The following is a 15,652-nucleotide window of genomic DNA, read 5'->3' as shown; positions in this document are numbered from 1 at the left end:
GGTGGCTGGCCATCCACTTAGAGCTTCAGTCCTGGGATTCATAGTAGGGACCGTGCTGAATTCAAGCGACATGTCAGTCCAGAGAAAGGGGACATTTTGAGGTCTCTTTCTCATTTACACTGAAGTAAAATATGAATTTGTGATGTTTGCTTTAAAATGAGTTTTCATATGGTAGAGAGAAAACCAGAAGGGAGAAAGCAAAGGAAAGAAAGTCCCTGATAAAGGAAAGGTATCCATTTGCTCAGGCTGTTCTAACAAAACACCACAGACTGGGTGACTTAAACATCAGAAATTTATTTTCTCAGACTGCTAGAGGCAAAAGTCCAAGATCAATGTGTCGGCAGTCTCACTTCCCTCTGAGGCCTCTCTCCTTGGCTTGCAGACGGCTGCCTTCTCCCTTTGTCCTCATGGCCTTTCCTCTGTCTACACACCCCTGATCTCTCTCTCGCTTTTCAAATGTCTTATTCTTTCTCTTTTTTTTTTAAGTTTATTTTTTATTGTTGACAGTATTACAGATACCCCCTATTTTTCCTCCATGTCCCCCCTCTACCCAACCCCCACTCCACCCCAGGCCTTTTTCTCATTTTATAAAGACACCAATCACATTGGAGTAGGGCCATCCTAATGGCCTCATTTTAACTCACTTCTTTAAAGATCCAATCCCAAATATGTTAATATTCTGAGGTCCCTGGGGGTTGGAGCTTCAACATATGAATTTAGGGGGACACAATTCAGCCCATAACAGGGAAGGAAGGAATTTGTGGCACCAGTGATAAAAATCCTTTGTGGGCACAGATAGATGACTGGGCACCTGAGACATTTAGGAGATCCATGCACATTCGGTAAGTGAGAGTCCAGGAGAGTGGCCTGAGGATCCCCTGGGGTGGCTCTGTCCAAGCTGAGCTCAAAGGCTCTGCTCCTCTCATGGTCTGCACTGTTCGTTTGTGTGCTCAGACCCCCTGCTCCTTCCCAAGTGCAATCAGCTCCTTGGCCCAGAACCACAAGGATTATTTTAAACTCATGATTTTTAACAATAGCCACTGTCAGGCTTGTAGGATTTCCTTCTGTGTTTAAAAACCATGGGCTTATTCTCTGACTGGCCAAGACACTGAACTCTGCTAAAAATGTCAGGCTCTTTGGACCCCCAGGGTCAGGTTTTGTCCCCACACACTGGGCAGTGCTGTTTCCCTAAATATTTATCAGTGCAGATGAACAACATTCAACCACGTGTCTCATTTGAAAATCTGTCTTTTGTGTCAGTTAAGCAGGATTTCTACCAAGGATTCCTCTAAGCAGGACAGGCTGACCTTGAACTCCACGAGATTTCGGAAAGCAGTGGGGTGCTTCTTGTTGGCAACCAGAGTAAACATTTTCAAAAACTGTCACAGTCTGTCTATCACGCTGAGACTCCTGGTACTGTCTCATGTCATCTGTCCCTGAGAAATCTGGTAATGACTCACATATGGAAACACTGAAGGAGGACGATTGTGTTTCTATCCGTTTATTTTCCAGTTTCTGAACACTTCATGCTGTTTCATCCATATGATATTTGCTCGGCTGTGCTTTTCCTTTTGTGTTTCCAACGAAGTGTTCAGCTCCAGGCCGGACTGGGCTTGGACACACCCTTTGCCTCAGATGTAGAGAAGAGGAGCCCCCTGGAGAGCTGCAGGGAGCCGGGCTCAGAGACAGGCAGCCAGGCGTGAGCTCCCTCAGGTCCGTCTTCCCCTTCCCCAGCTCTGCTTCGCCCAGTCCTTTTGTGGGTCCCTCTGACACTGTGCCTGTGGGCCGCACCCACACCCCCCAGTCATACCCTCCCACCCACATGTCCTTTTGGCCATCATGAGATGTTTGAGAGCCTGGTGACAAATTTGCTGTGAAACTGTGCTTTCCAAATGACCCACAACTTCATTTGAATGGAGCCGGTTTTCAGAATGTTTCTTTCTGGCTGTCTCCACATTAATGCCTCCAGAGGATTCTGTAAATACTCCCAACTGCATGTGCCGGCAGGAGAGATAACACCCGAATGTGTTGATTTGCCTCCAGGGAAGCGTCGGCTCCCCCAGGCCCTCTGTCCTTCCGCGGGTGGGCTCCAGGCAATGGCCCTAGAGAACCAGAGAGAACATCTAGCCCCATTATGTAAATTCCCATCTCCAATTAAGTAAATTTAGTAAAGAGTGGAGATAAGAGTGTAGCAATATGAGAAGGTTCCCCGGGTACTTCCTGTCCACTGAAAATGAATCATAACACTTCTGTGGCAATGAACCTGAATTGCTTCATACCCATTTCTGTCACAGCCTGCCTTGGGCCTCCGCCTCCAGGGGAGTGTGTTAAGAGAGTGTGACACGGGGAGGAAAAGTGACATTCTCATTCAGTTCTTATGCAACCCAGGCGTTGCTCCCCTGTTTTTCCCCCACATCTATTTTCTTATGGAAAATTGATAGGGGCTGAAATTACTGTTAGAAGTGAAGAGGTCAGACCACCCTCTGCTTGCAGAGGGGGCATTAGAGGCAAAGGAGAGACACTGAACAGAGACACTGCCTGCCACACTGTCCTCCTTTCAGGCATTAAAACCTGGACAGCACCAAGAGAAGGCACCAAAAATGAAACTGGCCCCTCAGCTCTCAGGAGCCTCAGAGATGGTGTGTGTCTTGGTAGGTAGCTCATTGCAAAACTGCCAGTCCCTACACCCTTGCAGTCCTTTGCATTCTATTTTTCTAATGTTTAAGATGATGCTACCATTTAAAATGTATGCTGTGTTATATAGAAGGAGAAGCTGAGCCAGGCCTCAGAAAATTGCTGCTAGCAAAGGAAGGAGGGGAGAGTAGAAATATCCAGGGTAGAGATGCATTTTCTCAGACTCACACCTATGGCCAGTCTGCTGCCCAAGTGTCTGAAAACTGCAGGGTTCTGTGCTCGCCACAGCCCTGGGCAGAGTGAAGGATTCAGGAGCTCGGAGCGCTGAGAGTCGGTTTGAACCTGCCCACCGATGGTCACCGCTGCCCAGCCCTTAGCTGTCTTCTGCAACTCAGGCTTCTGTAGAGCCATTTTTGCATCTCCTTGACTTTCTTAGTTTCCTTTCCTGCAGACGGACACGGTCCTTGTTCCTTACCTTGCCTCTCCTGGCCTCAAGGTCCCTGGGAAAGCCGGCCAGGTGGAAGCAGGGAGCTAAAGCGAAAGGAAGGGCGAGGGCGCAGCAGAGGTATTTTGGCAGATACATTCCTCCAAATTCCATTCAGAAGTTTAAGAAATTTAGGGCAACTTGGCTTTCTCCTACTCATACGGTTTGAATGTCCACTAGGGTCCTTACAGGCCAACTGACTCAAACGCTCCTGTAGGAACCCAGAGCCCGCACGTGATTCCTCCCAGTTCGTGACGGTTGGCTCACACAGGATGCCTTCTGTCTGCCCTGTGCCCGGCTGAGCTGACTGCCAAGGCTAAAGCTTCATGTTCACACGAGGCCATAACAGATGCACTCAACCGTACGGGGATCTGTCACCTTGACTGTAGCCATGGGGACTCAGGGAAGAGTCTTATCACACAATTGGCCTTCAGCAAATCTCTCATTGACTCCAGTGGCATTTTTCCATTGTCCCCTCCCTCCCCATCCCTTTTCCAGAACAACAGACACGTTTCTCCTTTTGTCTTCTATGAAACAGTTGTATTCCTTCCAGGAGACCATAAGATGTCACTGGCTATCCCTAAGCTCTGACAGGATATTTTTCCAAACACGAAAACAGTTCTCTTCTAAAGGGAATTCTGGTGCCAAATGTTTATTTAATAACATTGGCTACTTTTTACCAATTATATCGGCCATCCCAGAAATGACGTGTGTGTCCATTATGCGATGAGGCATCAGAGGGGGAAAAAGAAATGAGTTAATCCACGGCCTGCTACCCAGCCAGACTTTTCTCAGATCTTACGTTTTCTTGTTCTAGGTATTGAAGAGCAACAAATGGATTGTCTAGAATGCTGTGTTATTCTGTTGGGACACATTCTAGGAGGAACAGCTGTTGAGTCACTGGTTCTTATGAGCTACCCTCCCTTCTGGATGCTTTACCACCCTCCTGGCAGCCCTGATTCTGTGATTCGCTTCCAAAAATGCCATTTAGTACAATTATGTCCCGTAAAATGCAAATTAACTTCAAATTGAGAAGGTGTTATCATTCCAAGGTGTCAGAAACATGCAAGGGTTGGGAATTATACCTTTAAAGGTGCTCTCTTTGCATCTAAATCACGTATTACCGAGGAGTGCCTCTGTAATAGTCTGTTCAGGCTGCCATAGCAAAACACCCCAGACAGGGTGGTTTCAACAGCAGAAATTAATTTTCTCACTGTTCTGGAGGCTAGAAGTCCAAGATCGCAGTGCTGTCAGGGTTAGTTTCTGTGGGACCTACCTCTCTCCCTGCCTTGTAGTTGGCCACCTTCTCACTGTCTGCACACGGACTCTTCTCTGGTGTCTCTTCCTCTTCTTATAAGTGCATCAGCCCTATCAGACTAAGACCGAACCTCGTTAAATCTTTACTACCTCCTTATAGGCCTTATCTCCAAGTACAATCGCTGTGAGGGTTAGGGCTTCAACATAATGAGTTCTGGAGGAGTGTAATTCAGTCCATAACAACATGGAGTCAGATGTCTCCTACATGGGCCAACTTCAGCAAGTGGCCTTACTAGGACAGCTACCATTTTTCATAGCACACACGATTTCTCATATAAAACCATACATGTGAGCTTTATAGCTTTAAATGCTTTATAGCTTACAGCGTTTTACAGCTTAAAACTGTCTATAGAGTCATTATCTCATTTCCTTTTTACGATGACAAGAGGCAAGGTAGCCTTATCCTGACATTGAGATGAAGGAGCAGGATCACAGATAGCTGGCCTTGGAAATGCCTTTGGCTGCGAAGAGGCAGAGGCGGGGCTGGAGTCCACATGCTTGGCCTCTAGGATGTTTCCAGTCAGGGTCTTTGCCTCATGGTGGGGCCTGAAAACATCCACGCACTTGCACAGAAACCACAATAAGGGATTTCAAGAACATATAAAATAAGAAGATACCCTCAGACACATTAAAATGTTTGCCTTGGTTGCAGGGGGAAGACAAGGGGAAGGGGTGAATAATGGCCATAAAGGAAATAATCAGGCAGATGAAAACAGGAGAGGCTCTGGCACTAAGCTGGGCAACAGTGTGACATGAACCAGAGAGGCTGTGATTAACTCAGCCCTCCACATATGCCTAGAGAAGGAAAGAAGTGGCTCCATGGCTGGAATGACTCTCAGGTGAGGGAGTTGGGGACAATCCTTGGAACACCCAACCTGCCTTATCTAAGCCACCATCTTCTAATAAGCATGAAGGAAAACGTGAAGATTTATTAAAAACGGTTGACATCCCCTTACTTTGTGATGTCCCTGCCTCAATGGAGTATTCACCTAATTGATACTGAATTACCTGTGGCACCCTTGTTGTTTCAAGAGGCTGTTTTTTAAGGTAAGACATACTTTGGAGTAAAGCACATCTAGTTTCACAGCCCAGGCCTTCCTGTGACCTTCTGAAAAAGCAGCCTTGCTGAACAGGTTCTCTCATCTGTACAGTGGGACCAAATTGCCTACTCACAGGGTTTGGTGAGGGCTGGAGCAATGAGAGCAATGAGTCTAGCACAAGTATTTAAGATCACAGAAAGTGGTCAATAAAGGCAGGGTTTGTTATTTTACTTTCTAGTTGGGAGGAATGCATTGAGGAGCTTAGAGGTGATTAAATGAATCTTCCCGATACCAACAAGTGACCAGATCTAGTGACAGGTTTACATTGGGATATCTGCCACAATTAAATGGATTTGCATGACTTTAATAGTAATATCCCATGTTCTCTCTTAAATTTTTCAGAAAGTATGTTGTCAAGGAAATGATCTCATGGTCCCCTGAAGAAAACACCTACTTCTTGTTAATCACAGAGAAAATGGTGACCTCAGACCAAGAAATGATCGAATATGGAAGTCCTGTATTGCTCAGTGGGGACTTACTAACTTTTAAAAATGGCCAAATAAGAAAGTTTCCTCTTTAAAGGGTCACAGAATATTCCTTGCTTGAAACAAAATTTTAAAAAAAGAACCCTCTTTTTTTTTCTTTCTTTTTAAATTACTGTCCTAGCATTAGTCATTATCACCTTTTCCTCCCATTTTCCATTAAGGTTTATGGTAAATGGGGCCAAGTTGTGATGATTCCAGATAAATAAGCATTACATTTTAACTTCTATGTGGAGGGGTTTTGTTTTGTTTTGTTTTTTTGTCAATGAGAGAATTAGATCCAACTCCCTTTTACCTTTGAGTGTATGTGAGTGTGTGTGTGAGAGAGAGAGAGAGAAAGAGGGAGAGAGAGAGGGAGGGAGGAAGAGATTCACCAGTAGAATAGATAGAGGTCAACTCTCCATTAGAGAGAAGACCTGGGTCCCCAAAGCGAAGTTTCAGAGTTGCTTCTTCCTTTGCTAACTGCAAAGTCAGCAGATTCAGAATTTTCTTAAATTCCATGCTCTTCATGGAATTTAAATTGGAAGGCAAGATGCAGTCTCTCCTGCTCTGAGTTTAGCTTCTTCCTTGCCTTGGTGCTTTGCCCTTGCAGACCAGAACCCTCTGAAATGCACACCCCATCTTAAAGCAACCCATGGTTCCTGTTGCTGCTCTGTGGTTTATATTACATTTCTCTTCCCTTCTACAGTGACACTTCTTAAATGAGTTACTACAGACCATTTCTCATGACTCCCTTATTCAATTAGTCCCTGGTATCTGCATATACCTTCTAAAAATGTACTCTTGAAGTTTCTGATGATCTCCTCATAAATTTTCATGTCCATTTTTGATTTGTAATTTCCTTAAATGCATCAGACACCTATTCTTTCCCATCTATGCTTTCTCCTTCAAAAAAGTCATGAATCCACATATTTCTTAATGGCAGATCCCTAGTCTTAACCTTGTTGCTTTTGCCTCAGTCCGAAATATTCAACTGCATGGTTTTAACATCTTCAATTCTCTCATTGATTTAGTGAGTTTTATAAAAATTTTGAAATGTGTTCTTTTTATATTTGTTATGAGACTCATAATTTTACCTTTAAAAAATTGTAACAATTGTTTTCTAGCTCTATGGGTCATCAGAGATCTTTGAAAACATTTGTAAACTATAATTTGTTAATATAACAGAATGTCTCCCAGCCTCAGTTGGCTTTCTGATTGGGCTCTTCAGTCCCTGTCATCTTTGGGACCCAGAACATTCTGAAGAGATGTGTTGATCTGTGTTTCAGTGCAGTTTGATTCTGCCCTGTAGTAGGGGCTCTCAAAGTGAACCTGTATTAGGTCTGTTAAAGCAAGATCACTGAATCCAACCTGAGTTTTGAGATGGTAATTCTATGGAGGGGACCAAGAATTTGTAGTTCTAACAAGTTGCCTGGAGATGCTGATGCCAAAGGACCAGAGATAATACTTTGAGAACCACAATCTGAAATGAAGCACATTTATTGACTATATTGTTTAGAAGGGGTATCTAATGCTGGTCTGAAGACTCCACTTTACCAACAATAGCTTGTTTCCCCCCATACATTTGACAACCATTTTTTCATTTGATTAAAGTTTAATAGGATTTCTCTTAAATATATTAGACCATGGTTCCCACCACCTTCACTAAAATTCTTTATATCCAAAAGTAAGTCAATGAAATTTGTGCATTGTGTTTTTAGTATGAGTTGGTAAAATAAAATAACCCTCCTCATTCCCTCCCCAACCCATCACCCCTGACAAATAAATTACCTAGTCTATTTCTTATCCCTGGACATAAAGCTTCCTTAGATTCAAAATATAAAAATCACAGTGTAATTCTCTGGAAACATTTTTATGATGTGGAAGATGAAGGAATAGTGAAGATGTGTTATTTAAAGGCTATTAATTTCAGACTCGCTAGTTGATTTTAATATCAATGTTGCTGAGTTTATAGTTCATTTTTATCAATAATATGACAATTGCATGTGCCATCAACTTTGGATATTTATATTTTGTGTTTACGCAATGCTCTGAGATGAAGTGTAAAAATATATCTTCAAGATCTGTGTATGCACACACAACTTACTGTTTATATGACTGTACTAGTAGGCTGTCTTCACTAACATAACTTGAGCATTTGACACTCTTTGTTAATATAGTTTTACTCTTCCAAGAATCTCTTGACCAGGAAGATGAAAGTTGCAAATAACTGCATTGTCTATTCTAGGAACTTCCCCAAACACCATTTAAACGAGCATCAAACTGTTCAACTCTTCTACAGATAGCATTAAACATCTGTTTACTCCTCACAGCTCTTTCAAACCCTTGCCTTAAAATACTAACCTTGCTGTGCCCACAAATACTAAGCTATTATATCATGATACTCATCCAATCTTAATCAAACACTTGCATTGAAAGAGCCACCTTAAATCAGACTCCAAAACTCATTTATATCACTATCCAAGACTCTATCAAGCGGTGTTCTTTCTTATTATGATAAAAATTAACTCAGCTTTGTTTTAACAATAAGTTATTTTAGTGTGGTTTTTTTTCTTTCAGGGAGCCAGCATTTGGCAATCTTGGAGTTCCCCCCAACATCCAATCTAAACCATCAACAAAATGAAAAGACATCCAACAAAAGCAGAAAATTTTTGCAAACTGTATATCTGTTAAGGGGTTAATATCCAAAAAATATAAAGGACTCATATAACTCAATAGCAAAAAGCAAGAACCCAATTTTTAAAATAGGCAAAGAACCTGAATAGACATTCACCTAAAAATATATATACAAAAGGTCAACAGTTGTATGAAGACGTGCTCAACATCACTAGTCATTAGGGAAATGCAAATTAAAACCACAATAGATATCTCCTCATGCCTGTTAGAATGGCCTTCATCAAAAAAGACGAGAGACCACAGTTGCTGGCATGTGTGTGGGAAAAAAGAAACCCTTGTGCACTGCTGGTGGGAATGTAAATTGGTACAGATATTATGGAAATCAGTGCAGAGGTTTTTTAAAATATTAAAAATAAAACTACCATATGATCCAGCAATTTCACTTCTGGGAATGTATCCAAAGGAAACAAAAACACTAACCCAAAGAGATACCTGCACCCCCATGTTAACAGCAACATTTTTTACAATAGCCAAGAAATGAAAACAATCTAAGTGTCTATCAGTAGAAAAATGGGGGAAAAAGCCATGATATATTGATACACACACACACACACACACACACACAGGAATATTATTAGGCCTGCATTTTTAAAAAACAAGGAAATCCTACCATTTGCAACAACATGGATGAACCTGGAAGGCATTATGCTAAGTGAAATAAGTCAGAGAAAGACAAATACTGTATAATTTCACTTATACAGAGGTAGGTGAAAGTAGGTTTACAGTTATAAATTATTCATACAATAATTAATAAATAATAATACAAGAATAAACTCTGTGTTTCCTGTGCTCACAACTGTGGAATCTAAAATAAACAAACAAACACACAAACAAAATCCCAAACTTAAAGAAAAATGAATCGGACTTCTGGTGATGACCAGAGGTGGAAGGTGGGAGGAAGAGAACTTGGCAGGAGATGGTCAAGGGCACAGAGTTCCAGTTATAAGATAAAGAAGCACTAGGGATGAAGCGTACAGCGTGATGACAGGCTGACTCTGCGGGGTCACCCCTAGGACAGTTGGTGAGAGAGTAAACCCTATGAGCTCTAATCACGAGGATAATTTTTTTCTTTTTTTAAAATTGTATCTGTATGAGAAGATGGATGTTAGCTAAGGTAGTGTGGTTATATTTCACAACATCAGTAAATCCAGCCATCATGCTCCACGCCTTAAATTTATACAGTAACGCATGTCAATTATTTCTCAGTATAACTGGAAAAAACCAAGTGAGACGCAGGATCAATTTATGGCTTTACAGAAAACAAAAGGAAAGCAAAACCGAAAAACACCTAGAGGCTCCCACCCCAGGCATTCTGTCTGGGAAAAGACAGCCTCTTGATGAAGACGTGAGTAGTGACCCTAAACAGAAATTCATTGGAAAACAAATTATCCTGTGTTAGCCAAGAAACTAGAGAAATAAAATGAAGTGAATAAATCAGTTAAGGTGCTCCAAGGGAAAACTGAGCACCTGATTTCCTGTTTTAGCCTTAAACTACCAAGGAGAAATTTCTCTAATATTAAAGGAAAAACTTGCAAATTTTTTATTGATACAGGTGCTGCAATGTCCACCTGAAACTACCACTGTTCTACACCTCAGTTTTGCAGCGAACTATTTAGAATATATTAAAACAGAACCCAGAACCATTAGAATACTCAGGGGTGGGTGTCTCTGATAATCCTCAGGCACTCCCTGTGCCCCAGTCCTTACCTGTGGCCGTCAGATCTTTGATCAAGGAACCCCCTTTCCTCCCTAACGAACACACACACCTGCTAACTTCAAAGGGAGGGGCCTACTGTGCAAACTGGATCACCAGGCTAATAGTTCTTGTCTTGAAATCCCCAAGGGCCCCTTATTCACCACCTCAAATTGGGGTGAAATGATGGCTTGCTCGTGCTCCCAGATATTAATAATCTACCCTTCAGCTCAGGCTGAAGAGCTGAGAGCCGAGAGCAGCTACACCCACTCACCTTCGTCCACACCGTCACGCCCTCAGAAGTCCATTGTCCTCACGAACAAAGCCTCGGTGCTCCTCTGTCTTCATCACCATGATTTTATTAAACTTCATCGTTCTTTCGAGAACCTGCCTGAAAAACTCACTGATATGAACATCAAACAGTTCAGTTCTTCAACAGACATCATCAAACAACTGTATTCCCCACAATCTTCCAAACCCTGGCTCAAAGCCTTCCCGTTGCGGTGCCTACCCGCCCTAAGCTCTTGCATCACGCACCTTCCGCCTCCTAATCAAGCCCTTCGCCTCGGAGATGCCGCAGAATCTCTGTCGAGCAATCTCTCCCTTACGCTTTTACAGAGACACTCGGCTCTGCCTTGTCAACAGGTTACTTTGGGGTTCGGGAACCCAGCAGGCATGCTCCTCGGAGGTTCCTGAACTTGACCTGCAGAGCTTCGTATCCAGGAGATCTCGGGAGGACCGAATCAAACTCCAGGTGATTCCGAGGAAGGTGGTGCAGGGACCATTTACAGCTTCAATAGCCAGCTGTGTTTCATTTACAAAAACCAGTTAATCAACTAAATGATTCGTTTTTGAAGCTAGGCCAGCGACAGTGGCCTATTATTCTGGGCTTGGTCCTAAACTGTTCCGACCCAGGAATGCCACTTACACAGTTTGTGTCTCTCTCTAAAAACCTCAGAGCATGGATACTGGGTAACAAATCTCGAGAGGATCCGTTCACGTTCACAGTGCACATTTCCAGTGACTGCTACCGAGGACTCCTCTTCTGGCTATCGACAATACGTGGGAAATGAATTTAATAATCAGTGAATGTTTGCTCAATACACTAAAAAAATAGACTTAGGAAATCAAACAGGCTGTGGCAATCTAGAGCAGCAACTTTCAACCCTTTTTGTCTCAGAGCACACAGAAGCTAATTACTAAAATCCTGCGGCACACCAAAATAAATACATTTTTTGCTGATCTGACAAAAAATAGGTATAGTTTTTATTGATTTACAAAGAAAATAATAACAGGGATTACCTACCCTTTCTGCTCCGAAGTGACTTTTTAAAAAGCCAGGTGCCTATACTTGTATATAAAGGTTTCGGTACCAAGAACTGACCAATCAGAAGCAACCTTATGCGACATGGCCAATAAGGCGCAACCCTATTATGTGACCTATACATTTCTGCTTCAAAGCAGGGCGTCCACACTGGGTGGCTACCGTTGTGCTGGCTCTTGTCATTTTTAAAAATTTGACAATCTAAGGGAAAAGAGGTCAGTGCCCTTGACTAGTCAGGTACCGCATGTTTTAAAAATTCCTGCGGCCCACCAGTTGAAAATCACTGCTCTAGAGCATTGTTTTGCTTTATAAAACATTTTTATAAATAGTCCTGGGGGGAAATATGACAGTTTTTACCTGCATGCAAAGGAGTCAGATTTTAAAAGTGTTTTTTGGAGGAGAGAAAAGAAGTGGTATTTATAGCTCCATTTATTACATGGCAATCACATTCTGACTGCATGATGTTTTCTTCAGTTGTTTTTTAATCCTGATCCGAGGATATGTTTATTGATTTTAGAGAGAGAAAAGGAGAGAGAGAGAGAAAGAGAGAGAGAGAGCGAGGGCAATATATGAAAGAGAATCGTGCATCAGCTACCTCTGGTAAGCACCCCAACCTGGATCGAACCCAAACCCACACCCCAGGTATGTGCCCTGACTGGGAATCGAATCTGCAGTCTTTTGGTGCTTGGGATCATGCTCCAACCAACTGAGCCACCCGGCCAGGGCTGTTTTCATCAGATTTAGCAGAAACCAGAAATTCCCATTATTAATTAAGTCAAGAAATAAACAAACAATAGTATGGGAAAGGCGGGTGGGGGAGGCAGATTCAGGGTGGAGGGGATCAATGGGGGAGAAAAGTGGGACATCTGTAATACTTTCAACAATAAATTTTTTAAAAAAGAAAGAAACAAAAATGGGACCTCAGGGAACACGTTTGGATGCCCCAGCCATTCCCAGATCCTGCTGTTTCTGTAATTCATGCCTGGTTTGTAGTGCGTGCTATGCATGGCTCATTTAGGAAGACATGGATTTTAGAGATAGAAATTGTTTTTCTCTGGAAATATACATGTTTTCTGAGCCAAGGACAGAGCTGAGCTGAGGGCAAACTGTCTTGATGCTGACCCAGGTTTTAGCGTATCTCTTCAATGATAGGAATATATTGGTTGGCACACGAGATTACTTTCCATTTTAAAATCCTGAATTAAGACTGATAACTGTTTTACTACCCATTTGTCATTTTTGTTCTAGGCTTCATGGGATCATTGACTATATACATTTGCAAGATTAAAACCTATGGCATTAATTCAGCAGCCAAAGTACACACTGCAGGATGTTAACAGGTAAGAAGCAAAGGGTTCTGTGGTTAAATGCTTTAGAAATAAATGCAGACTGATACACAGTTTCGCAGGTTGCTTCCCTTCAGTATTTCTCAAAGCTATTAATATATTCATGTGCGTTGTCAATCTCCAAGGGCACTGGAGCATGCAGTGTTTCTCCAAACCATTTAACCAGGGCGTTATTTTATTGGGGAAAGAGTGCTACATCCACTGCATTTTAAATGATCACACTTTTATCTTCTTAGGACCCTTGACACCATCAGTAAGCACACTGAAAACATCACAGTGGAGATTCGGGGATGTGCTTCTATAGGGGATGGTTAATTCCATACATTTTTTCTTGAACTGGGTCCCTATATTTGGGTACACCACCTGTGGGGACCTAGAGTGCACTACGTGTTCTTATGGGGACCTATTAATCCGCCTTCCAGCTTCGTTATTACTGCTGTAACCGCGTGTTTACGTTGGGCTCACCCATTAGGTAAACACACTCTCCCCCCGCCACCCAGGGATTTGTTCCCTTACTGTTTGCAGCAGCAGTGCCAGGCACTTGGATATTTCGTTGTCCAGCCTGTTATAGCCACTAAATTTCAAGTCAAGGCAGGATTCTGATGCATAGTTCACATCCTCCAGTTAATCCTAAAACCCTGATTACCTTTTTAATTTTATTAATTCCTCATTGACATTTTGGGGATCTGGTGTCTAGCATGCTTTTTCTTTTTTTTTGGTGCTCAGAGGCACACATCTCGAGTAGCATGTACAGTTGACTCATTTCCCATGGGGTAAACGCAGCTCATGAGATTCAGACTATAATGAAGGAGAATGTTCTAGATTTTGACAGGCTCACTCAGGTCAGATTTACACTAGAATGACTCAGTTCTTCTCAACAGTTTTAATTATAAGAAAAATAATTAATATGAGTAAAAATCAATATTTTAATACCTCTGAAAAATGGTCTAAAAAAGTAGCATCTGGAAATATTTATAACTGCATACCATAGCAGTCTGGGAACTCTTATTTAATTATAAATTGAACATTTGTACTTTCTGGACTGAAGACAGCTAAGCTGAGGGCAAATTGTTAACTTTTCCCTTTTTTTGGTATTTTTTTTCTTTTTTAAAATTATGGAATGCTTCATAAACGTGCACATTTGAAATTCAAAACTACCAAAAATAAGCTGTCTGCAAAAGAATATCTGAACTCAAGCATACACTGTAAGTATTCTAAAATATGAAAACTATGCCAGCAATTAGAATGCCTTCAAAATGAGAGCTTAGTAACAAGCGGGTAAGTTTACAGAAAGTGAAAATAAATTGTATGCTTCTCAACAAATACTTGGCAGGGAGAGGATATCACATGTGCCTGCTCATTTGGTCAAAGTGAAGAACCTCCTACGTAATGTGTGTTTTTCCAGCTACAAATTTGCAATGAAAACAATACCCAAGGACATGGATGCTTTAGTATTCTGGCCAAAGCCCCCTCCTTTGATTACAAGTTTATATGGTGAAACCTGAGGACCCCTCTTTGAAGCTATACCCTGTGTCTTGCATCTCTTGTCTTTCTCACTACAGAATTGGAATCTGTTCCCCATGCCTAGCCTTTTAACATGCTCTGACCAACAGAATTCAGCAGAAGTGACGGTGTCCCAGTTCTCAGCAAAGCCCACTGGCATGCCCACTCATCTGCTATTGCATGAGAACATACCCAGTTAGCTTGCTCGTGGAGGAAAGAACCCAGCCAAGTTGTAGTCATCCCGGTCTCCCATCCCACATCACTCAACAGTCTGTCAACCCCACACATGCGAGCAAGTCCAGCTGGGACTAGAAGGGCCTCCCCAGATCAGCTGAATCCCAGATCCCATAGGCTAAAGAAATGCTTATCATTGAAGTTTTATGGCTGTCATGCAGCATTACTGTGGCAATAGAAAACTATTACCACAGGCAGTGGATATAATGCGACTGTGATTGGTTCCTGGCCTCCACTAGCAAGCTCACTCTTGTCACTGAATTGACCTCACACCACCACTAGCTGATGTTGTATGTCAATGAAACAGTCGGACTCTATTTACAGTGTTAGGTGGTGCGGTGTTAGTGGTGTTTTGTTGCATTTTCATTAAATTCTCAACTAATGAATTAAGAAGGATCTCTACAAAACTTGGTCTACTGAAAGAGTTGAATGGTGGTGGTGTGTGGGCGGGGAGATCCAAGAGCAAAGGTTACATTTTTCTTTTTTAAAAAAAGTAATCTCGATAGGGAGAAGTAACTGGCTGAAGACTTAGCATAAAAACCAAATGTTTCCATTTGTTCTCATTTCCTATTTTGCTGGAAACCAACAATTATTTCCTTAGGAATGCTTGATGTGAATATTACTTTGGGTTAGAAAGGGTGTTGAAAATGTGTGTTCATTAAAATGTATCAATTTTATTTATTTTAATAAATTGTATGTTTTGGGAGTTTTCTATTTCATAGATAGCTTTTACCTTTAGAATCAAGTAACATGATTCGTGACACTACTTCCCTACAAGGTGGCTTTAGAAGTAAACTTACCAGTATGGTTAAAATCCAGAGCATATATGAAAAGCACATTCTTTAAGAGCATGAGGCTG

This window comes from Miniopterus natalensis, chromosome 5, assembly GCF_054644295.1.
Source record: "Miniopterus natalensis isolate mMinNat1 chromosome 5, mMinNat1.hap1, whole genome shotgun sequence".
Classification (NCBI taxonomy): domain Eukaryota; kingdom Metazoa; phylum Chordata; class Mammalia; order Chiroptera; family Miniopteridae; genus Miniopterus; species Miniopterus natalensis.
Note: the sequence above shows the minus strand (reverse complement) of the source record.